This window comes from Mercenaria mercenaria, chromosome 9, assembly GCF_021730395.1.
Source record: "Mercenaria mercenaria strain notata chromosome 9, MADL_Memer_1, whole genome shotgun sequence".
NCBI classification, from domain to species: Eukaryota; Metazoa; Mollusca; class Bivalvia; order Venerida; family Veneridae; genus Mercenaria; species Mercenaria mercenaria.
The window spans coordinates 38,249,161-38,276,630 of record NC_069369.1 but is presented as its reverse complement, the minus strand read 5'-3'; the positions used below and the strand labels follow the sequence as shown (position 1 = coordinate 38,276,630).

Sequence of the window (27,470 nt, the reverse complement as noted above, 5' to 3'; positions counted from 1 at the left end):
GCATATATTACAGTCATAACCAGTGACAAAAATACTTGTATGCTGTATTGACTATATATGTCTGTTTTTCTTTGTTGTGAAATTTGATTGCTATTGAGTACGTGAGACGGGCATTTTTATACTTGTTTTAATATGTCAAGAGAGATATCAATTGACAGCTGTTCATGTATTGCGTACATCAGTTAAATTGAAAAAAGATATTTTCTTGATTTTTAGGAAGTGGTATTTAGGTCATATTTCGGACGATTTACCAGTACAAAATGCTAACGCAACGCTTGGTATTTTACTAATGTAATGTATCATATGTAAAGTTTCATAAGGCTTTCAACGTTGTATTATATACTACTCGGCTCCATAACACCGGTTTAAGCAGAGCTTTATTTATGCAGAAATATTAACTGTTTTTCCCTAATCCCAGAGTTCCAGGAAATTCTGAGTCAAAGCACGTGGAAAATTACTATCGAAGCTTTAGCAAAATAGGCAGAAAAGTTTCGAGTATGCTCTCGATGGTATTTCTATTGCTAGATTTGCTTTGCCATGCATTGATTGTGCTATGAATTTGCCTTAAGTAACAAATATTCACCCATTTTCAGGGACATTAACAACTGTAGCATGAATGTTCCAGTAAGTAGATGATTATTTCCCATTTAGCGATTATTCAGTGTGTTAAAATGCATACGATGAAATTTTGTTTTCATTCTGACATGGTCAAATGACATTATAATGCATTCCGATGTTGTCACTGTTCAGTATGATGCGGTTTGGTTATTTTTTTTATACTGTTCGATGTCATTCTGGTGTGGTTTGATGTCATTCTGGTGTCAGAAGAATTGCCGAATGACACAATTCTTCTGCCGAATGGAATATAATCCCTACTGAAAAACATGTAACATCATAATTTCAATTTTCTACATTAAATGAAAAATAAACCATCAAAGCCTATTATTACTTTCATAAGACACTTATCAGTTTTCATTCATCTCTTATTGGATAGCACTCTAATACACACATTGTTTTGTGTATGGATGCGTGTTATTTTATGGTAATGTTTACTTTGAATAGGTAAGCATAATATTTTATGGAATTATTTCTTTATATAAATCATCAATATGTTTATCAAAAGAAATAAATATAATAGAATAAATATTTCTAAATTATGGAACATTCATTAGACTGAATAGATATATTGAATATATTAAAAGGCAACGTCTGACATGACATAGTGATGTTATGGAATTGGTTCGTTGCCATTAGGAACTAACTTTAATTTCTTTCATAAGTTATATTTTCATTCATCCAATATTGTTTGCCTTATATATATATATTGTGTCTTACATGGATGACGTGCTTGGGATACTTTTAGGATACTTTTCATAGTAACACTTACTTGGAAAACTTAAGTCAAATACGTATATACATGCAAATCGCTACTTCCTGGCCAAGTGGTTAAAGCCACAGACAGACTTCGAATCATTTGAAATAACCTCTCCTGCGGAGTAGAATTCTTTCCTGTAAGGAAACCGTCCAGATGGCATAATATAAGGGAGATCGGTGGGTCTACCCAGCTGCTCGTCTGTGTCTGCAATAACGCAAGAAGGGGCACTCGGGATCAAAATCTGGAAAGTCGGTACATTTGTCGCAAACCATAAAAATATTACTCTGAATCTCTAATAGTTTGCAATGAAATATTATATTGTCTATAAAGTTTCGAACTATCCCATTTCCCTTACATCTCTTTAATCAGAACCCCTTTTGTTTAAGCAAAATGTACATTGATTATATCTTTGCTACCAGTGTCAATTCAGAATTCGTGCAAATTGTAAGGGACTTGTAAAACATTCCAGTTTTTACAGAACGTGGCATGTTTTGACCAAAATATTTCACGACTATTAATGTTAGTTTTCAAGGCAATCAACTACTGTCTCATTAAACCTTTCGCCTTTCCCTGTATTTTTCAACCACTCCCAAGCAACTATTCAGTAGCAACATCTGAACCTAATGTATGCTGTGGCTTTTATTGAAAGATCCTGATCTTATGCAATAAAACGTTTTTTTCGGTGTTTTTTTATCTCGACTATACGAAGTATAAGGAGAGCTATCCTACTCGACCCGGCGTCGGCGTCGGCGTCGGCGTCTTTCCGCGTCCCCACCTTGGTTAAAGTTTTTTACACTTTCTCTTTTTTCATCATATCTCTGTAATTACTTGATGGATTTGATTCAAACTTAAAATAGTTATTCCTCATCATCACCCACATCATCTGACATACGGGCCATAACTCCTGCAATAATATTTCATGATTTATCTCCCCTTTTCACTTAGATTTTCAGGTTAAAGTTTTGATGCACTTTCACTCTATTTCTGTTATTACTGAATGGATTTGATTCATACTTAAAATAATTGTTCATCATCATCACCCACATCATATGACACAAGGTGCATAACTCACTCTGGCACAAATTTTTCATGAATTATTCCACCTTTTAACTTAGAATTTCAGGTTAAAGTTTTGATGCACTTTTACTCTATCTCTGTTATTACTAAGTGGATTTGCTTCATGCTTGAAGTAGTTGTTCAACATCATCACCCACATCATATGACACAAGTTGCATAACTCTGGCACCAATGTTTCATGAGTTATGCCCCCTTTTACTTCGAATTTAAGGTTAATTTTGATGCATTTTCACTATATCTCAGTTATTACGAAACGCATTTGATTCAAACTTGAAGTACTTATTCCACATCATCATCCTCATTATATTCATCAAATAACACAAGGTGCATAACTCCTACACCAATATTTTATGAATAATACCCCCTTTTTGTTTAGAGTTATAGTTATATAGTAATTTGATACACTTTATATTTACTTCTCTTATTACTTAATATGTTTTATACAGACTCAAGCTATTGTGCAATATCTTCATCCACCATTGGAGTCATTAAACTCTCCGGCGACAGCTCCAGTTTCCTCAGATGTGCCCAGTTTCACAATCCAGCATCGAAATAGACGAGCGCGCTGTCTCCTGTGACAGCTCTTGTTTAATTACACGAGTTAAAAACGGTTCACTATAGCAATAATCTATTTCGTAAACACCCTTTAATTAATACTGCTGAAACAATTTGAGTGTAGTAAAAACAAGAATTGAATTGAATGCTGCAGAAAGAGGTAACCCTTTCATAGATAATAACTCACATTATGTAAGTATCGTGATATACTATGTAAATCCTTTCGAATATTATTGTTTTCTCATTTCAAGATTAGTGTTGCTCTGTTTAAGTTTGGACAGAGTGTGGCTGATCTTTTGTCTTTCAGTCAGAGACCACTTCCGACAAGTTTGCTCTCCCTTCCGTAAGAAATATACAGGTATGTTCTCAGAACAAATATTGAACATAGCAGTTACTTAATACCGAATCTAAATACGATTGTATCTAAACTATGCGTACAGACACTCTTTGCACGTTAGTTTAGGATAAGATTGTTTCCGTAAAATGGACTAATAACCGGTACTCTATTTATTTAATAACCTGGGGTTGATGAAACAGAAAATAACATGTGATTACTATAACGATAACCTAAAGGTATGACTGCGCCTTGCATGTTTGCAATATCTTCAATGCTCAACTTTCAAAATAACTAAGCAATCTAGTTTATAAAAAATCGTTATATATAAACCACTTAGTGTTTTGGAGTGGAACTGTAGCAAATAAACATATTGTATTTATTTCAGTGGCAAGTACGAGAGCCTTCTGTTGAAAAACACACTGCCAAGAAACGTGAAAGCTTTATAGAACGCATTGGAAAAGCGGACGCAGTGGTAACATTGTCCGAATGCGAAACCAGATTTTGTGAGTGCGAGCCTCCACTCCTCCAACTCAAATAACTAGCATTGAGATAGGAGTTGTGAGTATTATGTGCTTTCCACATTACAAAGTGTCTATGAGTTACCCGGGTTAACTATAGATAAGTTTACACGTAATTGATTCGGAATTTGTAATCAAAATAGATGCAAAGGTTCATTTAAAATCAACATCAAAATATACTTTTGTTATTGCCAAAAATCTGACATACATGCCCTTTTCTTAATACTTGTAAAGAAGGTATTGCATCATCTTTTTTCGTAAATTGAAATTGTTTAGTAAATAAATATATGTCAGATTTTATTCAGTTATTAGTTTCGTAACTGTGACAGCCTGAGCTTGAATTTTATTAACACCATCCAAATGTATTCCTTTTATAAATTAATACCAATAAAGGCGGTGCTAGGGGCGTATGAGGAAATTGTGCTCTTCGTTATCTCTTATGATCATGAACAGAATCAATCACACTAAGTCTGCTATCATTTTGCGTTGTTGCATTCTATGTTTCTATAGGATCTTCTTACAGGTTTTATTGATTGGGATTTCAGGAACTGATAATATATTCTGAGTAATTCCCTCTGTGTTACTGCAGGATTACTGCATTAAACCCAATGGTTAATCCATACAAACTTGAATCTATATTTAGCGTCACTGAGCAGATATATATTTTTTTATTGTCTGCTTGAAAACAGCAACATTTCTGAAAATGTTAAAACTGTTATTAACCGTCATAGTCAACATGTAAAACATTAAGACAGTGGCCAATTCTAATTATGTATAAACCAATACATTAGTTTTAGTATTTTCCAAATTTGTAAATATTATACTTTTATTTACTGAAATGACAAACAAGTGTGTACATATTCATTTATTACAAAAGTAAGTCGTAATAATGGCTGATTAGAGTTTTTTTTTCTGAATAACAGATATGAAATTACATGTATTTGCTTTTTTTTCATCATAAATGATTACAATGTAACCATGGAAACTTAAGTCATACAACAGCACTAGAAAATGCAAGTTACAGACATTCAAGATGTGTGCTGCTGTGTGTTGAAGCCTTATGAATTGTGTCAGTTAACAGAATAAAAACGAAGAAAAAAGTACTATTAAGCGTGTTAATGATTCATCTTAATAAACTGTAGAAAACAGATATTCATTAAAAAGGCCTTAAGTAGTTTCATCTGTCACTGAACTACAATGATACGCTTTAGAAATGCATATTTGGACAAATCAAAATTAGTTCTATTATATGATAAGTACGATAGTATCAATGAGCAATTTAAATATGTAGGAAACACACTTGAAACTTTCAAGATAAGTCATGATTAGTCTCTTAAGTATGGTAATATCAGATAGTACTTTAAACAGTTGTATGCATGTTTCATGGAGACACACTTTATACTGATTGTTATCGCTGTCTCCAAATGTATTACAGTATATACACATACTTATCATGATTAAGATGTAAAAATTTTATTACCTGAAAACTAATACATCTACTTCCTATTCACGAATTACCACAATAAAAATACAGTAAATTTAAATATAGGAGAGATCGTGTTTGTATACAAATCCGTTGTATTTTCTCTTTGTAAAACTGATAAGACAAAGGTCGGGTGTGCAGACGCCAAGCATCCATGTTTTTTTGTAAACAGTGATGTTTTTAACAGCTTAAAACACAAATGATATCAATATTTTTTTATCAATGGAAAGGATATAAAACAAGCAATTTATTGATTACTTTTAATTATCATTTCGAAATAAAATGGATTAATTGTGAACGATTAACTTACAGCGTTTTTTCTAAATGTTTGGAACATCGTTACGCCGCTATTAAAATCATATGTCATTTAAAATGGTTATTCATTTTTAAAAGATGTTTAGATTAGAAAATATGAAAATCGTAAGCATTTCAAAACTTTTTGAATTTTTAAAATCCATATAAATTAGCGAAAAAGTTATTAAAAATTCCGATCTCATACACAAACAATGTAAAAACATTTGTTTCGCCCACCGCCAGATAAACATGTGTTGATGCGTGACGTCATGGCGATCTCTCCTATACTATTAAATGATATTGTTATGACACAGTAATCCCTGTTTTACATGTGATTAAAATGTATCATCAAAAAATACATTGAACCTGTAGGGCATAAGTTACAGCATAAGATATACAAGCCTTGCACACAAAAAAACTGTTGGAGCCGTACGTAATTATTCTGATGAATGTCCGTATTTTTATATTTATGCTATTATTATTAAGAATAGTTGATAAAACTGATGCATTACTTGTTACCCAAATAATACATTCCCTTCATGTTTAAAAAATACTTTAAATTTAATTAAGGTCAAAGTAACTAGAAGTGCTATAGATATTTCCATTCATTTATAAGACGTTGAAATTATAGTCTGCCTTTACTAAAAATTGTAAAAGAATACATCCCGCCCAAAAAGAACAAAACTGTTCTAGTAAGTAGCATGTGCAGTGCGATAAGTATGGTATACCTGTTCTGACGTTATAAGTGCTATGGTATTTCCTATCTTCTACCTTCCCAAGACTTACTTATTTACTGTTTCAAGTTGAGTCTCAAGTTTCAGTTCAAGGCACTTTAAGTGCATCTGATATAAACAACGACAAAATAATAACAATGGAAAACATGACAATGATGATATGATATTTTAGTGTGATAGCGATTTTGGTGCTCCAAACGCAAGACCAAAACATTCATAAACATCTACTTCCCACGCCCATACTCCAGTCTATGCCACTCGTGAAAAATACCGCACCCGATACTCACTCACGAATGACACTTCAGTTCCCCACCGTAACAAACTCTTATCCCCTGTATGTATTATAAACGTCAATTGTCTCTATTGTTGCTGTTGTTGTTGTTGAATAAAGACCATGATAACTTAACCCAAAACTGAGAGCGCAGATCTACGGATCTCTGGGTCGGGAGTTTTATTCTAGTCAATGCGCATATTCTGCGTGACGATTTGATTAGTCTGTGTTCAAACCTTATGTTTTGTTCACATGAGATAACTCCTGAGGCAATACAAATTTTGTATCATTATGTCCCTTTTATTCTCAAAACATACGGTCTGTGCAAATCTGGTTTGAGCATCTGCTGAATCCTGGAGATCGACCTTTATCTAAGGGCAAGCTATTACAGCTGAAAATGATCATGTTACATGACCTGGTGGTTCTGGGATATTTATTGCCATTCACACATGTTTATAAACGACCCCTTTACCTGTAGATTACAGAGAGCACTTTGGTAAAAATTATTGAACTAGAAAGAATACCTAATGAATAATTGATATATAGTGGATTAATGCTGTTGTTTAACTTTTTATATATTATGTATTCTGTGTTTAAATTTGAATGATTTTTAAAAAAAAGATGTTGCACAGATGAAAATGCTTCTATATAATAATTCATGTCTTAATTGCTAAAAAAAGGAAATGCTGATTGTAATCTACAATGGATAAGAATACCCGGCAATAGGAGTTTTAAGAACAGAACTAACATCTTCCTACAAAACAGAAATCATGTATAATGTGGGAAGAAGTGAAACTGCTCCCAAGGGACAAAAAGAAACTGACAACAGTTGGCAACCAAAACAATGATTTAGGTGTTTTATGAAACAACTGAAAAATATATCTGCCTATCACTGATCTGTTTCAATTCATTATTCTAAAATAAATTTCTTTATTTTGAAATAAATAAGCGTGATCTGTAAATAGTTTGCTTTGAATTTCTCTTTCTTGGTTTTCATTGACTTATTATGTACTCATAATACTGTATTATGTTTTGGTAAACATCCCTTTTAACAGTTAATGGTACTGTTCTAATTGAAAGATGGACAAGTTCATTATAGAAATTTAGCAGTGTAAGGGTTAAAAGATTTGCTTTGATAGATGGTGTAATAATGTCTTATTAGTGCTTCAAAACAGTTCTATTAGCTTGAACATGCCTGGCATCCGCGTAAAATATGACAGTATATACTGCTGTGTCAAAAGTGTAAATGCGTCACAAACCAGCACTAAATGATATTCGTTCCTAAAAAAAATATTTTTATATATATATTGTTGTGGGCTTACTTTGCAAATGCATGGCTTTGAGGCTGTGTTTGTGATGCTGTGCTTCCAAGAAATCTACCCTTACCTATTATCTTTTATAAATCATTGCTAAAACGTAATATAAATGAACATGGCGTATCTGTCGTGTTCTAACCAACATACAAAATATCCAAAAATACACAAATCTAACAGAACATAAAAAAAGAGAAATAACAGAAAAATTGAAGTCTACGATTAGAACGCATTTTATGAACTAGTTTCTGATTGGTCTAAATTAGTACATAGTATTTAAGTGCAGGGGCCAGTTTCGCATTTTGCCCGGGTACGTTTTTCAAATAAAATAGACAGATGCACTTTAAAGGCATTTATATTCAACTGGTTATTTATGATGTTTATAGAACTGAGGATTCCTGCGTACGAGTAGTTATTGTGTAAAGTAAATATGTACTTGAATCGATTTTCCTAGCTCCGTGTAGACGGCCGGGTCTAAAGTCTTACCTGAGGTAACGGAATTCAGACGAAATGGAAACGGTCATTCATTCATCCAGATTCAGCTCAAAATAGCGGAAAAGGTAAACGGTTATGAGACACTTTTATTCCCACCATTATTTTCGTCTGGCCACATGCTTTAAAGATATGCATGTGTTTTAGGTCAGTCATTTGCAGATAATACGGTACAGGTCGCGCAAGGTGTGCATTTTGGGCCATTTTTGCCTCAAAATTAAGTGTCCTGAAACCTGCGTTTCACTCGTTTTTATCACAGAAGCAACAGAATCGGCAGGCTGAAAATGTCACACAATAAAGTGCTAAGTCTATGCAATACATTCGCTCAATATTTGCCTTGAATTTATCAAAATTGGATTTTTCACGATTTTTTTTCGCACTGGTATCAGCGCAGAGTTGTGGAATTTTCAAATTAACTGTCCCTTGCCCCTATAAACAACGGATACTTGCTTTAACAAATAGTTGTATATAACATAATATGTGATGCTGGGATCAGGCTATCACCATAACTAACCCAAGTCAGCCATAAATGACCCAAGTTCTATGATTTACAGCAATTCAACAATAATTATAGCAGTGATAGCATAAAAAGAGAGTCAAGCGCTATCTGTCCTTATGTGTTACGTTATTCATATATGAAATATACAAATTATTCTGACAATGATATTGATCTAGAATACCCTCACACTGGAAAATTATCATGAAACTATCATACTATTTTATGGTTGTACAAATTATTACTAATAGATATTATCAACACCAGACCTCCAAATAAAAATCAAGTAATGAATTACAGCCTCACAGATTAGCAATGCAATGAAACTAGCACGGAACTTCCATAATTGATGGACTATTTTGTCAGTACCATACCTCCGGCGTTTCATGACACATTCATCCCCACACTGGAACAATTACGAAACTACAAATTGAATCATGATGGATGGGCGATATTATCAACACCAGACCTTTGACAGTTTTAAGCAAGTCTGTAATAGATCCCAAATTAACCTGACAGTGTACACAAACTTTGTTACCAAACATCATAATTTGATTCCGTACGTGTAAGAAAGTTTTCCGGACAAAGCCATGTTAATTGATAAATGAAATGGTAGAGACAGACCTTATTGTGATCCGCAAAGGTTGACAACTATTGCCTTGGTCTTATGGTACTTATAAGCAGAGATATCTTTTAGTTTACTGCACTTGAAATTAACTTTTAACAAGCCGATAATAAAATGAAATACCAGTCAGTATTTTGTAGGGCATATAATACAGCTTTGCTTGTATCAAAATGTCACAATAGAAGCACTTTTGCAACAGGTAGGATTATTGAAAGTGCGATTCTGTTGATCTCTATTTCCTATGCCTAGAAATGGTATGTCATGTTGACTGAATTAAACACGCTTTGGGTTATCCGTCATATCTCATTAAATTATTACTTTTGTATCCAACACATGGTAAACAATGAAGTAATTAATTGTAAACAATTCAGTTAATGAATAATTTCATTGTGTATCTCTGCAAAATGTCAGAAAGGTTCTAAAGTAATTGAATAGTTACTGAATGCGCAGTTTCAGACCAAACCGATAACAAATGTGAACTTATATCATAAAACTCACATTATTTACCTTAAAATCTGATATTATGGTAATAATGATCATGTTCTATAGCATTAACTGTATGTGGTATATTCAACAAACTGTTAAGATATGTCTAACACTATCAATTATTGAAAACCAACTGACAAAGAAATACTAGTACCCCGTTTGCATAAAACGTGTAACCGCACAATAGTTCATGATTATTACAACGTATTTTGAATTCCATTGAACTAAACTACATTACAATGTGTAAGACAAAAACACCAGTTCATAACATATCAGAAATCACAAATTAGTAGTTTATGTTTTATTTTGTGAGAATGACAAGATATACGATCCAGATATATTTAAAAAATTGTTAAATTTACATAAAAGTTCACCGCGGAACTAACGCTGTAAAATGAATGTTGCACAGAGCACAGAACTCGTTGAGTCATTTGTATTTCAGAGATTCATGTTGTTCCCCACTGATTTGAAGAATATGTGGCTAAACTACAAGGCTAGATATATAAATTACCAAAAACCTTAGGTAATTTTATAAAATCAGACGAGGCGTCTTTCTGATTTATTGATGTAAAAAGCGCTCATTTATCTTCAGACAGATAAAACTCATTATTCTGGGGTAAATATTTGCAGAAACAGTAAATAAAACTGATATACTAATGTTTTGCCAGAGGGCACGTGCAGGTGTTCAGATATACAGACTCACTCTTCGACGACGTCGAAGACCTGACGATGGTTGTTCGGAAGTGTAACTGAAAACTTTAACAGCTGCTTTGAATCTTGGATTCACAGACACGAGGTGTGTGAAGTACTTTGGGGAATATTTTGAGAGTTTAACTTGTGTATTGTGTCCGAAGCTAACTATGTTTAAAGAAAAGTGTATCAGGTTATGAAGATATGGCTTCTCAGACAAGGACCACCCCTATATTTAATATATGAAGAAGTATGCATATTTTCACGAAACGTGATACATTTTAAGACGGTCCTCCGACAAAACCGTCAGCGGTAAAATTATACAAGTTTCATTTCCGTTTAGAAAATGTTTAAATCTAATTTATAAAAGTTATTTCATTAAAATATCTTGTGTTTGAAACATTCTACAATTATTTGAAGTTAATGAAAAACACGGACATTTTCCGTACGGAAAAGTACGGAAATACAGCTTTTATCTTTAATTACGTACAGACGGACGAACAGATGTTGTCTTTATGTCACAAACATTCAGATTTTGTCATTTTCTATCAAAACAAGTTTTTATTTGCAGTTATTTACCCAAAATAAATTTATTTTATAAGCACTTTTTCCTTATTTTACTGTTAATATTTTAAGCCAAAAATGACAAAGTTCAGCAAATGTTCCCGAGAACTAAGAGAATTAATGTCGGACTTGTGTTTCGTTTAGAAATAAAAAAAAAGTTATCGCCGTTTATCGAATATTACACGCAGCGTAGATAATTATACGCCCACAAATACTAAAACGATTCACAACTGGTTCATCGATGATGGAACGTCTTGGTTAACGCCAATCAAATTTCTCAGTAAATTAACAGATAATTCATTTATTAACAAATGAATAAAAATACTTACTTAATTTTGAAACTTTTACGTAAATCTGGATGTGTGTTCTATTCTATGTTACATTTACTGGGTTTACTGTAATGAATTGTACACAATTTGGTCTTGTCAATACGTTTTGTTTATGTATTTTAATTAAACTTTTATTTTTAATCTCCTCTTTAAAATGCAGTAAATTGCCTACAATTAAGTGTTCGTAACTTGTCACGATTTCCATCACTTCATCGTAACTAAAGATAACTTATTCACTGTACACCACTGCGAAATTGATTTAAAATTCGTTTTCATTTCATTTTGTCGAGATGCCCATTCATTCATTCTTCTAACATAGAATTAACTCATAATATTTTATAACTGAAGATGAACTGGTAATATAATTCAATAATTAATGATTATTGTGACAAGAATACAGTGCATTGCGTTCACAAGAACGAGTTCTATAATAATTGCACTTTGGCTCATTACTTACTATAATAGAGTACTTGTAGTTAATTTACAAGATAATTATGAACAATTTTAAACATCAAATGCTGGAGAAATCTCATTTCAAAACGTTGTATAACGTACCTCAAGACCTTGCGGATTTTATAATTGTTTCATTTATATTCTATTCCGTTCCTTTACTTTATGTGCCCAAACTGCAGACTTATTTTATGATAAAAATTTACAGAAAATGGTAAAAGTCCATTGCGTTCACAAGAACGAGTTCTATTGCACTTTGACTCATCATTTACTAATAGAGTACTTGTAGTTAATTTACCAGATAATTATGAACAATTTTAAAGATCAAATGTTGGAGAAATCTCATTTCAAAACGTTGTATAACGTACCTCAAGACATTGCGGATTTTATAATTGTTTCATTTATATTCTATTCCGTTCCTTTACTTTATGTGCCCAAACTGCAGACTTATTTTATGATAAAAATTTACAGAAAATGGTAAAAGTGCATTGCGTTCATAAGAACGAGTTCTATTGCACTTTGACTCATCATTTACTAATAGAGTACTTGTAGTTTACTTACCAGATAATTATGAACAATTTTAAAGATCAAATGTTGGAGAAATCTCATTTCAAAACGTTGTATAACGTACCTCAAGACCTTGCGGATTTTATAATTGTTTCATTTATAATCTATTCCGTTCCTTTACTTTATGTGCCCAAACTGCAGACATATTTTATGATAAAAAATTATAGAAAATAGTGATATACTTTTTGTTTGATCTTTCCGCGGAGGGTGTATGAAAGCTGTCAATGAGTAGCAATTATATGAAGAAATATCGTCTGCTGTAAAAACTGTGTGTAGGGGACTAAAATAGAAAATATAATCAAAATCTACTTCCTATTTCACGTAAATGCATTATCGCTTCTGTAGCCTAGTCACGGAGGGGGAACCAACATATGTATTCCCAAATGGGCACTGCTTAAAATCATATGTTGTGGTTCCGGTAGTACATATGTGGTAAACATTTCACAGAGAATTAGGTGAGATTTTTATTTGTGATTGAATTTTTTTAAAATGACATTGTGTTTCCAAAATATCGCGATGCACTGCAACCGAGTATACATTACCAAGCATGTAAGTGCATTTACCTTATCTGCATTTGTTAAATGGACGGAGAAAAACTTATCCTCCGTGAAGCGGTATGACTGAAAATTAGCAACATTTTCATCAACAGATGGAAATGTGTTGTAATTGCCCTTCGCCTGCTTAAATTTTGCCCTTTTTAACCTTTCGTATGCTAAACCCTATCCAAAAGAAAAGTTGTATAGTGATCATTTTGCTAGGAAAATATTTATTGGCGGAAAACCGAATGGGATACATATGTTGTGCATGGGCTACATATGTGGTGCGTTAATATTTTTAAAACTCCGCAGACCTTGAGCTTAAATGGTACCTGGATAAAGGAACGAATTGGAAATACGTATCAAGTATATCAAGTTTGACATTTCTTAAAAAGACTGCCCCAGTCAAAATAAAGAAACTCATATTTGAAAAAGTTATTATTTTGTACTGGTAACAGGAAAAATTTGGTATATCGAGTTTAAAGCTACAATTTCCTCAACTCTATTTACACACACACATCTATTTCAGCTGGAGTTTTACTTGAAAAATGCATACGATTCCACTTTAAGCTTATTTGATGTTGTAGAACATCCCAGGTAGGAGTCAACGCGTCTCTCCTAAATCCGAAGGCGTTTAGATGTTGCTTATAAGTGTTGACGTGTAAATGTATAGTTTGGTGTATAGTATATTAGTTGTCGATACGGTCTGTGAAATTATATGTTTTTGAACCAAGTGTTCTTCTCATGTTTGTTTTACCCGTTCGTGTGTGCCTCTACATATATCTTCGTCGGTATTTTGCATCATTACCTGAGTTATTGGGCCAAATATCTTGTCTCGGACAACGGTCTCAAAAATGAAATGAAATAAATACTTTAGGGTCATGGTATTTCAGGAGGTAATTTTGGAATGTCCGATACATGTAATAAAGGGAGCCCGCACTAAATTAAAGATAAAGTGAGACAATTAAAAAGAAAAGGTAGGATAGTTATTGTTCTATGAAAATTCACTTACTATCAATATACATGTATTCTACCATTCTATGAAGTTTCAATCAAATGTCTTTTATACTTTTCAAGTTATGCTCCAAAAATCTTATTTTTATAATAAAGAGAGATAATTTAAAAAAAAACTCCCCGTCAATGGTCTTTTATCATTTTTTGAAGTTTCAGTACAATACATTTAGTTCTTTCGAAATTAATGCTTAGGACAAGCATTATTTTGTATAATAAAGGGAGGTAATTCAAAACCTAGGAAAGATAAAGTCATTGTTCTTTGACACTACACTTTTTCTTAATGGGTTCTATGACTACATAAAGTTTCAATCAACTGCCATTTATGCTCAGGACAAAATGTGTGACGGACAGAAGGACGGACAAAGTCGTAACTATCCATGTATGCTCGCCTTATTTGAGCATAAGAATAACTATGCTTGCAGATCCTTGTTATCTATTGTGACATTTCTAGGGACTCGCCAAAAAGACTGATTTTGAAAAGGGACAAGTATCTCATCAAAACATATTCTTAAACCTTGAAAATCTCGTTTCGAAGTTGTCAAACAATCTTAACTTTAGCCTGATGCAGAGGAGAATGTGAGTGTAAGAAACGAACTTCATTTTATCTCAAGATCTGCGGATTTTTTAAAAGTATTAATGCACCACATATGAAGCCCATGCATAACATATGTATTAAATTCGGTTTTTCGCCAATAAATATTTTTCTAGTAAAGTGATTGCTTTACAACTATTCTTCTGGGTAGGATTTAGCATACGGAAGGTTTCGGGAGCAAAATTTAAGCAGGCGAATGGCAGTTACAACATATTTCCATCTGTTGATAAAAATATTGTTACTTTTAGGCCACACCGCTTCACGAAGGATGAGTTTTTCTTCGTCCATTTCTACAAATACAGATAAGGTAAATGTACTTACGTGCTTGGTTATGTATTATCGGTTGCACTGAATCGCGATATTTTGAAAAAACAATGTCATTTTCAAAAAACTCACTCACAAATAAAATCTCATCTGTTTTTCTGTGAAATGTTTACCACATATGTATTACCGGAAGCACAACGTATGATTTTAAGCGGTGCCCATTTGGGAATACATATGTTGGTTCCCCCTCCGTGCTAGTGGTAGTGCGTTAACGTCAGGAATCGAGAATCGAGAGCGATTATTCTTGCATACCAGACGGGGATATCCGGTATTTTTACCGGTGCTGGAAAAATCCATCTTAAGACGACTCTCGTGCTTTAAATGACGTATTACGAACTACATATATGTAGAAGATTTATGTAGTTATTTATATTTTATTTCGAAAAACGGAATAAAAATCCAATACCTTGACAGATCCTCTTTGTTCCTGATAGTATATTTCTCGATTCAAAACACGTTATTTTATCAAAAATTCATAACGTTACGCTGGAACTGATAAAACAAAACCGGAACTAATCATTGTTATTTGTCTTTCAAACGTCATGACGTCTTTCCTGTTTACGGTCGTTGTTTTCCCGCGCTTTGTTTAAATACGCTGCTGTTAGAAATAGTTCTAAAAAGGAAGCCGTTCGACTGATTTTATTGTTATTATTATATCTTGATATCGGTATGCAAGAAAAAGATTCTGTCACTGGTTATAGGTGCAGATGGGAATATCCGGCTCTCGGGTAACTGTTTAGGCGGTAACTCGGTAGGAACCTCGTTACCGCCTAAACAGTTACCCTCGAGGCCGGAAATTCCCATCTGCACCTATAACCAGTGAAAGAATCTTATAATACAAGTTGTATTACCTGTTTCAATATCGATTACAAATAAATTTGTATCGACTAAACGCGAATACATAGATTTCTGGCTAAAGTGACCCGGAGAAACATATTATTTTCAATGCGTTGATAGAGCGTGTTACAAATTTATAAGCGAATGATCAATAAAAGTAGAAATGAAACACACTGTTATATATAATTTCATTTGAGAAATAGATTTGTTGAGATAAATTGTCAACATACGTTTCCGGAGTTTGACGAAAAAGTTTATTTGATCATACCTACAGGGACTAGATACACAAAATTATCATAATTGACAGGCGAAATTATCAAAACTATCTTTTCGGGGTAAAAAGACGATTATACATCCTCACAGGCAAGAATAAAAAAAACACTTGTATATTGGAATAATCTGGGTTTGTTGACGGAAATATCAATACTATACCTTTGAACTTTTAAACCTATCCTTTCTAGACAAGAAACGTGGTGAAAATATGAAATTAACATGATTAATAGGAAGAAATACCGACACTAAAAGGTCATATCCTCACAGTCTAGAAATACATTTACATTATAATCAAACTATCACGACAAACGGGCGGAGTTATCAATACTAGTTTTTTTCGTTTTGAAACAATATACATGTTACAGGTAATTTCTTTACTTGAAAACACAAAATACTGCTGAATATCAAACACAGATGTACAAAATGAAAACTGAATGTGTACAGGACAAAACCAACTTAAAATACGGTAAACAATGTATTTTGTGACTAAAGCAGTGGTGTTCTAATAGATTGTTGCATTATCACTTTGTCGAACAGGTTGGCCGTTGGGAATTCCACGATGAAATCCGGTTATGAATTGTAAACAACTGACTCATAGCATTGCATTGTATAAGCCTGGTTCTAGTACAAACTAAAGAAAATTGTTGAATGTTTGATTCAATACTAGACTGTTCCTCAAATTAATTTTAAAAGCTTTTGCGGCTCGGCATCACAGTTCTTTGCTTGCAAGTATTTTTACTATATGAATGTGGTATGTTATTACATTCTTCTAAGGGTCATGACAGTGCCATGGTAACAAATTTAATTATTTAACATTATACACATAGCGTTTCATTTTCATGTTTGATTCACAAATTTAAGAGTAAACAAGTTATCCTAACTTACAGATGGTTTAATCTCCATACGGGCCTCAAAAATCTGATTTGTCATCTGTGTCTTTTACCTTAGGTAAACTCCCATGACTTATCAGTGGAATAACAAAAGTACCGGAAGTCTTTTTAAGGCTTTTGTGTATCTATAAAATGAACAGTTTTATAACATCATGAAAGGTAATGCAAATGGACATAATTTTACACGCTTTTGAATATTATTCATGGAATTGTTTGAAAAAGAAATGCAAAAATATTATCATATTGTGTATCAAATGCTTGATATCGTACATCAGTCAAAATAAGAAAAAAGTATGTCTAGCAAGTTACAAGACTATAAAATATCGCATTATAATCAAATTGAATATGACCAAGAAAGTGTAGAACTTTGAAAATTCAGCATGTAAGGATTGAAGGGTCATGCTTTCGGATATAGGTCATAATTGGGGCTAGATTATTTTATTTTACATAAAATATTCATTGGTTACTATGTTCTTACTGAAATTGGTAGCTATTTTCCTGCATACTTTAGAGAAAACACGAGTGTGTCTATGAGTAATTCTAGCTAAATGGACGTCCGTTGATAGAAATCTTTGATGATCGTATATTATTGACAATCGAAAATCCATGTTATCGCATAAATCAAACCTTATTGAGGAGCGATTTATAAGATTTATGCGTAAAACATTTTATATGTTATGATTTTCAAACAGTCGGGCATGTACAGTTAATTAATCTAAACCAATTGAACACACTATTCCTCGTTATAATAATACATTGAAGGTCAAAGATCTTCTGCAGTAGAAAGAATCCTAGCTCATTCTACGAATGCAGTCACATTAAGACGAAACACTGCACCAATCTTGAATATGAAAATAAGATCACAATTATTTGCCATAATATTTACAATAAGGATGTGGTTACGCGGAAAATAGTTCCTGTGTTTGCTGGTGAATATTGGTAAATTTTTGAGTGAAAGACCTGCAATGAATGGCATAATTGAAAAGAGGAGCTAGTAAATAGTAGGAACATGTACAATTTGACAGAATATGCATAACATGACTTTTTGAAAGGGCCTGTTTAGGTGGAAAAATGGCCCGTCAACTCCATGTTATCATTAGAATTAAAAACCTGAGTCAAAGCACGTGCAAAATCACTACAATAGGCGGAGAAGGTTCGAGTATGCTCTTGATCGTATTTACTATGCGATGAAACCAATATTCGCCCGTTGTTAGGAACATTAACAACTGTAGCATGAATGGTCCAGCAAAAAGATGATTATTTCCCTTTAAGCGATTATTCAGTGCAATGAAAATATATTTTCATTCTGACATGGTCAAAAAACATTAAAGTGCATTTTTCTGTTTTTGTCACTTTACGGTATGATGTGGCTTGGTGTACTTGGTTATTTTCATACTGTTCGATGTCATTCTGGTGTGGTTCGGTGTCATTTTGATGTCAGGAGGAAACCTCTGCCAAATGACATGTACTTATTGCCGAATGACAAGAATGGAATATAACTATGTCTTCATGTAAAATGACCACAATAAAATGAACACAAACCATCATTTTGAAGTCGTATTTGGCGTTCCAAACTGTGTAGTTTTTGCACATTCGTGATGTTCCATAAGAAGCTGGTAATTATTGCGCTTAAAGTGATATTAACAAAGTGCTCAAACAAAGTATTGTTATTATTATTTTCAGGAGACATCAGTCTTATAAGATTTTATCGATCTTTAATTGAACACACATTTTTTTTTATGGATGGCATAGGCGTGTTATTTTATGGTGATGATTACTTTGAACATGGAAATAGCATACTTTTATGGAATTATGGAAAGGATTTCTTATATAAATTATCAGTATATTTATCAAAAGATATAAATTTCTACATTATGGAACATTTATTACACTGAATATATATTGAATATGGAAGCAACGTCTGACATGACGTAGTGATGTTATAGAATCAATTTGTTGCCATGGGAAAATAACTTCTACAACATGAATATTCCAAAAATCAGATAATTAATGCCCTTCAAGTGTTATTAAGCTAAATACTATAACTAATTGTAAAACTCTTATTTCTTTCATTAAATATATGAGCCGCATCATGAGAAAACCAAGTTGAACATAGTGTATTTGCGACCAGCATGGATCCAGACCAGCCTGCGCATCCGCGCAGTCTGGTCAGGATCCATGCTGTTCACTTTCAAAGCCCATTGCAAATAGAGAAACCGTTAGCGAACAACATGAATCCTGACCAGACTGCGCAGATGCGTAGACTGGTCTGGATCCATGCTGGTCGCAAATGCACTATGTTGGTTTTCTCATGATGGTGCGGCTCATATTTTTATCCATCCTATATTGTTTGGCTTATATAACATCCGTATATTGTTGGAGACTTTTTTTTCACGTGAATGACGTGTTTGGGATTCTTTTCAGATACTTTTTATGGTAACGCTTACTTGGAATACTTAAGTCAAGTTCGAATAATACATACAACTTGCAACTTCCTGGCCAAGTGGCCAAGTGGTTAAAGCCACAGACTTCGAAACATTTCCACCTTACATCTGGGGTTTCGAAAAAAACCTCTCCTGCGAAGTAGAATTTTTTCCTGTAAGCTTTTACTTTCGCTGGAAGATCCTTGGGCATTTTTCTATTTACAGAAATCCAAAATGGCTGCCATTAGAGCCATACGATAGTGTGTTTTTCATATTGTATTTCAGTTGATTGCTTAGTAATTGATAAAGGTGTTGTTGTTATTTACAATATCATTTTCGTAGAGATAACAAGCACTTGAAGCCATCCAGTTGGCATACGTGAGAGCGGTGGTTCTACCTAAGTGCTCGCCGGTGTCTGCAATAATGCACAAAGGGTCACTTAGACCTTCCCCTACCATCACAACATGGAAAGTCAGTATATATTGTATCGTAGTGACATTTAATAGTCTTCTGGGGGTCGCCTTTATGAGTCAATGATGCTAATAAGCTTCCAATTTTAAATCGACATCAAAATGTACATTTATTATTGCGAAACAGTGTAATCATGGAAACTTAGGTCATACAACAACACTACAACTGTGTGTCTCATTCTTGCAGTGTGTTTGATTGAAAGAATTGACAAAAAGTAGTTTTATTGCATTAAACATAACACAACTTTTCTTTTGATTTTAACTCAGCACTGACAATGTTCTTCAAGAAAATGCAAGTTACAGACAATCAAGATGTGTGCTGCTATGAGATGAAGTCATTTGAAGTGTGTAAATTTAATAGAATGGAGAAAAACACTATTCAGTGTGTTTAGGAAATGTCTAATAAGTTGTATGAAACAAATATTCATTAGAAATATGAAGTAGTTTCATCTGTCATCAAACGACACAATGATACCCTTTAGAAATGCCTGATTTGGACCAATCAAAATTAGTTTTGTTATCTGATAAGTACGACAATTTCAATTAGCACTTTAAACATATAGCAAACACACTTAAAACTGTCAAGAGTAGTCACGATTAGTCTCTTAAGTATGGTAATATCAGATAGTACTTTGAACATTTTTATGCCTTTTTCGTGGAAAAAAAATAAGTCTTGAAAAACTATCGCTGTCACTGAAAGTTTGTTTTATGATTTATACTACACATACTTTTCATACATAAAATGTAAAATATTTAGACCTTCTGAAAACTAATACATCTACTGCCTATTCGCGAATTATCACAAAAAAACATACAGTAAATTTGAATATACCATAAAATGCTGTAGTTATGGCACAGCAGTCCCTGTTTCACGTGTGATTAAAACGACCTAGCAACGGAAACATTGAACCTATAGGAATTAAGTTGCAGAATGTGAAATACAGGCTTTGCAAACGAAAATTTGCTGGGGTCATACAGAATTATTATGATGAATGTCCGTATTTTATATATATATATATATATATATATATATATATATATATATATATATATATATATATATATATATATATATATATATATATATATATATATATATATATATATATATATTATGCATTTTTATTGGGAATAATTGATAGACCTGATTCACTGTTTATTCCCGTATTTATCATTATTCCCCTCATATTAAAAACAGTATTTTAAGTAAATTTAGGTGAAAAGTAGCTTCCATCATCATGGAAGTGCTATAAATGTTTCCGTTCATTTATTAGAAGTTGAATTTATAGTCTGCCTGTACTAAAAATTTGTAAAAAAAAATATACACCCCACCTTAAAAAAAACCAAAGTTGTTCTAGGGCCTTCATAAATGCCCACTTTTGTGTGGGATAGTAATTAGATATTACGTAGATATTTTTAAGCCGAAGTAGCAATAAGTATGGTATACCTCAGGGATCAGTTTTCTGTTCTCACGTTTATATGTGCCATGTTATTAACCGTTTATCCTATATTCTACCTTCCCCGGGCTGATTTATTTACTGTTTCAAGTTTAGTTTAAAGTTTTAATCTTATTGATAAAAATAAAGGCCCTTTAAGGGTATCTGACAAGAACATAAACAACAATAAAGTAATATAAATGGCAAAAAATGACAATAATGTATTGATATTTTAGTGTGATAGCATGAAATATGATTTATAACATGTTTTTCAGAGAATTATCGAAATGTTAAAGAGAAATATATCCGGTTTACTCTGGTAAGAAACTTTATAATGAGTTGATTTAGTCATAACATGCAATAAGAGAACGACCGAAACATTCACAAACACTTACATCCCACATCCTCACTCCTAGCTATGCCACACAGAAAAATACCGCCCCGGTGCTCACTCGTAGACAGTCCAATTCCACACCGAAACAAACAAATATCTCTTCTATGCATTATAAACGTCAACTGTTGTTGAATGAAGATCATAACAGCTTAGTCCAATATTGAGAGCGCAGATCGCGAGATCATAAGTTCTATCCTAAGTCGAGGCGCCTGTTCTCCATGACGATTTATTAAAGGCATTGTGTCTGATTTGTACATGTGGAGAAATGAATAGTTACTTGTGGAGAGAAGTACTGATACAGAATCCAGGAACACTAGTTTAGGTACACTGTCCCGGCCCCACCGTTAAATAACTGAAATACTGTTAAAAATCGGCGTGAACCCAACCAGCCACATCACCCTCACACCCCAAGAAAAAAACAAAACAAATAAAGACCATAAAAGAAATGCATTTAGTAAAGATTTTACTATCATCATCACCATCATCATAACATTGGTATTTATAAATGATAAATTCCGTATAAATTCTTTCGAATTTACGTACTTATATGTAAATATATATATTCCTGAAAATCGCCACAAGTCCATATTTCCCATAGCCCAAACAGGTAAGAAGTTTTGAGAGTACATATTTCTGCCAAATAACTTTGATAGCTGGGCAATAGAATTACGCCGATCAGCGACTGACAAAAGAAGACCTAAACATTTTACGCTACAGTTGTAGAAGGAAATCCTGCTCCACTCCCTGGCGGACAAATTCTTTAACGTGCCAAATAATATGAAATAATCTGGTAGAGGCTAACCAAAGAAACATTTCCATGGAATCATACTGAAATCACCTTAGCAGTTCCTGAAAAGGCGATTCTCAAAAATTCCGTTATAGCTATAGACTATATTGAAACGTTCTTTGCCAGCTGGCGGCCAGCGAAATTATCTAAAGAAATTTTGCTGAGGGCCATCCAATAAACATTTGTGCATCCGATAAACATTTGTGCACAACAATATCTAGCAATAAAATTCTTAAAGATTCGACCATTCTGTACAAACAACTTGTGGGCAGGACTTCAGTAAATTTTGTTGAATTTTACCAAAGGAACATTTCTGTGAAACAGTTTTGAAAAGGATTCAGTGAAGAGAAGAATTCTTACTTTCGGTTGCTATCGCAACTGGAACTCTGCATTGATGACCTAGATATTTATGTATTGAAAAAGGCACCTACAAGCAAGTTTTTCTTGAAAATTTTGGACAAAAATGACTCTGTGGTTAAGACAAGTTGCTCATGACAAAAAGTACGGGGGCTGAAGACGGACGGGACGTACTACGGACATCCAAAGATGATGGAAACAACTTGACCACGGCATGCTCATGCTAAATATGCTCATGGTTATCTATGATAAATTAGAAACAAAAACTACAATATGGCTTCATGTTGTGCAAAATCTTCATTCAAACTTTAAAGAAATCATTCTTAAATCTTTACTGATTAATGACATAAAAATCCGTAAGAATTCATCTTTTATTTTGTAACTCAGAACGACTAACTTAAAAGTATAAGGATAATATGTAGCTACAAATTCAAGCTTTATAAGGAACTAAATTGATAACGTACAACATAATGCCAGAAACAGGCAGGGTGATGTCCACTGTCCTCCATTTGTGTTTCCTTCGATAAAAGGACATCAGCTTTGGAGACAGAGACTCTGTTTTGTGTGTTTTTTTTTTTTTTCTTTCGGAAGAAAACTAAGCAGAATAGTATTAACTGAATTTAATTATTGTATAAAACAGTAATGACCAAACATTATGATATAGTTCAAAAACATCGAGTGATTCAAGCTAAAACAGTGAATTAAATAGACCAATACACTGCGAATATAATAAAAAAATAAATAAATGTTTTGAGATCATCCCTTAAAATACAGTATGAATGTCAGATTACGATCTCTGATTTGGTATCGGCTCAATTCGCAAATGTGTAATAGAAATATTCCCTTTTTATAAACTTGAGAATTTACCTGATTCACATTAATTACCTCTGTTAATCTCTCAAATCTAATTTAAATACGATAATTAATAGAAAGTAATAATGTAATCTTAACTGCAAGTGTCAACAATTTTTAAAAGCCGAGCATTTTGAACAGATACATGTAGAGCAAGTAATGCAGCGAACAACCTCAGACGCTTTGTTTTAACTGCACTGTGAAATAATGTAATTTCTTTCTGATTCTTTCGTGTGATTGGTAAATCTTTTATAAATGCACACGTAAAAGAACAAATGTGCTAAAACAAGCTTGCAGTTGTCAAAATTTCATTAAATTGATTAATCTCAATAAAAACTCTAGTGAGTAGACAAATCGTGATAATTTAAATATGCTACAGCTAAGGATATAAACGGGTCTTTGAACACACTTTACCTACTATAGGTTGCGGTTACACTCGTACATAGAAACAAGCATTATTTCCGCATGTAGTCTAAACGATGACCGAAACCTGCTTTAAATACTTGAAGAAATATACTAGAGGTATAAGTTGAAGAGAAATAAACACTTGTGTAATATTTTCTTCTATATCAAGTGTAAAAATAATTATGCATAACAATCAGAAGAAAATACAATAAAAATTTGGCAATTGAAAAAGAATGATTTGTGAAAGGGACATATTTACAATCAATATATGTATGTGGTCAAAACATTTATTAAAGTGGCAAAATAAAGAAAACTAAAAAATATTAGACTATTTTTAACATCTTTTGCAATTCATCTAATTGATTTTTTAAAAATATAAAAGAGCAAAAACATGGAAAGTCAAGAAGATATCAACATATATTATGCGAACGTACTATTGCCTCTGACGGCAACGTTTGGAGTATTCACGTTAGTCGGCGTGGTAGGAAATACAATTGTTCTCCTGGTATTCGGTCTTGGTCGAGCTTACAGGAATAAGAATTTTAGAGTGTTTGTTGTATGCTTGGGAATCATTGACTTAATTACCAGTGCATTCCTCATACCGGCTGAAATGATAAAGCACCGCAATTATTTTTCGTTTGAAAATTTGGCCCTGTGCAAAGTAAAGTGTCTATTCAACGTATGGGCTGGATGTGCGGCAGCGCTTTCATTGTTGATCATATCCATAGACAGATATAGAAAAGTCTGCCAACCATTCAAAAAACAAATCAGGCCAAGAATGGCCCTGCAGCTATGCGTTTTTCTGTCCTTTTTCTTGTCTGTAATGATATCCATTCCCGTCGCGGTCAAGTGCGGAATACAAGAGACAAATGTGACAAATATCCATGGAAATATTACTACAGTATTTATCTGTGAAACACACACAGAAAAGAAAAGCAAGGAACATATCATGATTTACATTCTTGCCATTATGTTTCTGTTAGTTTGTGGGTCAGTGGCATGCATCGTTATGTACATTTTAATCGGTAGACAAATAGCCAGACATTGGGGGTCAGTGCCAGTTAATTTCCGTAAAGATTGCGGAAGTGAAAATTCAAACATTTCATCGGAAACCGTCGGAAAAATTCGGATGAATGCAAACGGAAAATCAGTCGAAACGTTGTCAAGTTGTACCGATGACCAAATTCAGATTAGTCTACCTCTAAGTCCGATTGTCAAAGAAGGGCCACCTAAAGAAAAGCGACCATCCCTTGTTAAAGAGAGCAGCAGCTTCGAAAGTGATCCACAAAAAGCAAAGAAGAAACTCATCAAGCCGCTTAGCTCTTCAACCATTACTAGCGGAAACAAGAAAGATGAAGACGCATTCGAACGGGGGAAAAAGATGAATCGAAAAGATGAAGCTTCCAGGTTTGGCAGACGTCGTTTCCCGTACAAAACTCTGATATGGTTTATACTCACTCTAGTTTTTATAATTACGTATATAGTATACGGTGTTTTGACTACACAACATCCAAAGATACCGACAATGACTTCGTCGTCTTTCGCGCTTTTTCAATTGTTTTATAGGCTTTATTTCATCAACAGCATTATAAATCCGATTGTGTACGCCATTCTTGATAAGAATTTTCGTACGGCTTTAAAGGAATTGAAATCTAATCTTAAAGAAAGATTTGCGCGTTAAAGACTACGAACACGAGTGAAGTTTCGTAACTGAATTTTCCACACTGAAATTGGTCTTTGTTGACGAATATCAGAGTAAAGCATTTCACTTGAGAACATGGAAATATTCTTGTACAAAAATGATAGTACAAAATAAATTGACAACGAAAATGTGCCAAGTGTTTTGTATTGTAATGTCTATATTTTGAAAAATCTAACAATGAGATTTAAAAAAAACAACATTATTGTGAAAGGTATGTTATACAAGACCTGCTAAGTTACAATTTACAAGATGATCAGTTGTATATTTTCCTGAAACTCAGCCTCTTCTATAAACTCGAAGAATGCACGATGACAAAAACGTAAAACCCATTATTATGCATAAATAATTTGGCCATTCTATGAGAAAACATGTATTAATGAGATGATGTAATTATTGCACTATGACATTTAAAATACTTGGAAATCATTGTTTTTCTTATTTTCATGCAGAAACATTGTAATTCAATAATTATTATCTAAGGCAAATCAAATTCAATAAATGTTATTTGTAATGTAATGCCAACGTCAAAGCAACCATGCACCGTGAGAATATAAAAGGCCCGTGATGAAACCAAAAACACACGGTTAATTATCTTCAGTGAATCATTTTATGTTTCTAAATATTTAAATGTATGATTCTTAGTGATTCGCATAATTTGTCGGATAAATGACACTAAAAGTAAACGTCATGTACGACAACGTCATATACTGCTTTCATGACGATCTTAACGTCATATCTCTAATACCTTCGGCGACTTACCTAAGGGCGTTTAATTAAGTCTTGAAATAGTGAAGAACATTATTCTTAATGAATATTTTGTTTTCTCAATTTTCTTTGTCAGCAATACACGTTTTGTCACGGAACGGCCCATGTACATTTGTATAAATATAAATATCGCTGTAACTTTGATGCTTATAGTTTTGTAATTTTGTCGGAATGGTTTTGTTCACAATACTAATATATTCAATAAATTTACCAGTTCTATATTATGTCAGCCGATGAAGTTTTAATACGCTCAAGTTACTCGTACAGCTTTGTAGTTTTCGACATATTTACAACAGTAGAGGACTGTCTACACCGTCCAATTTGCAGTATGATACTACGCCGCTGTATTTCTTTATTATTTTCATTTTTGTCTGTTGGATTTATCGTCACACCGACACAGTTATAGTAATATGGCGACTTTTTAGCTTTTGATGGCAGAGGCAGACCCCTACATGTATCATTTCATCACGCACGTCCGCCTGGGTAGTACAACCGATTTTACGTAAGCCAACTTGATGGCTTTCTCACACGAAAAAAATCAGCGAATCTAGCGAGGCTCGAACTCACATTATTGAGAGACAAGTGATTAGAAGTCATTGACTCTAACCACTCTGCCAATGATGCCCCCTAAGCCGCTTTGTACGACATGTGGCAGAGCTAATAAAGGCAAAGATCAGTGCTGTTTATGAACTGTGAATTTTGCGCATATATTTCTGTCATAACCAATGACAAAAAGAGTGTGTGATCAAGCCTTGTA

At 33.3% G+C, this 27,470-nt stretch overlaps 1 long non-coding RNA gene across 1 annotated transcript in view; it reads left to right on the top strand.

The window, feature by feature from the left end:
• Positions 1 to 779: 779 nt before the first annotated feature.
• The window catches only part of LOC123547908 (uncharacterized), a 79,160-nt gene continuing 52,469 nt past the window's right edge, over positions 780 to 27,470 (top strand). The window contains exon 1 of the long non-coding RNA XR_008372398.1: positions 780 to 1,062. This is a non-coding gene — a long non-coding RNA (uncharacterized LOC123547908). The remainder of the gene's footprint in view (positions 1,063 to 27,470) is intronic.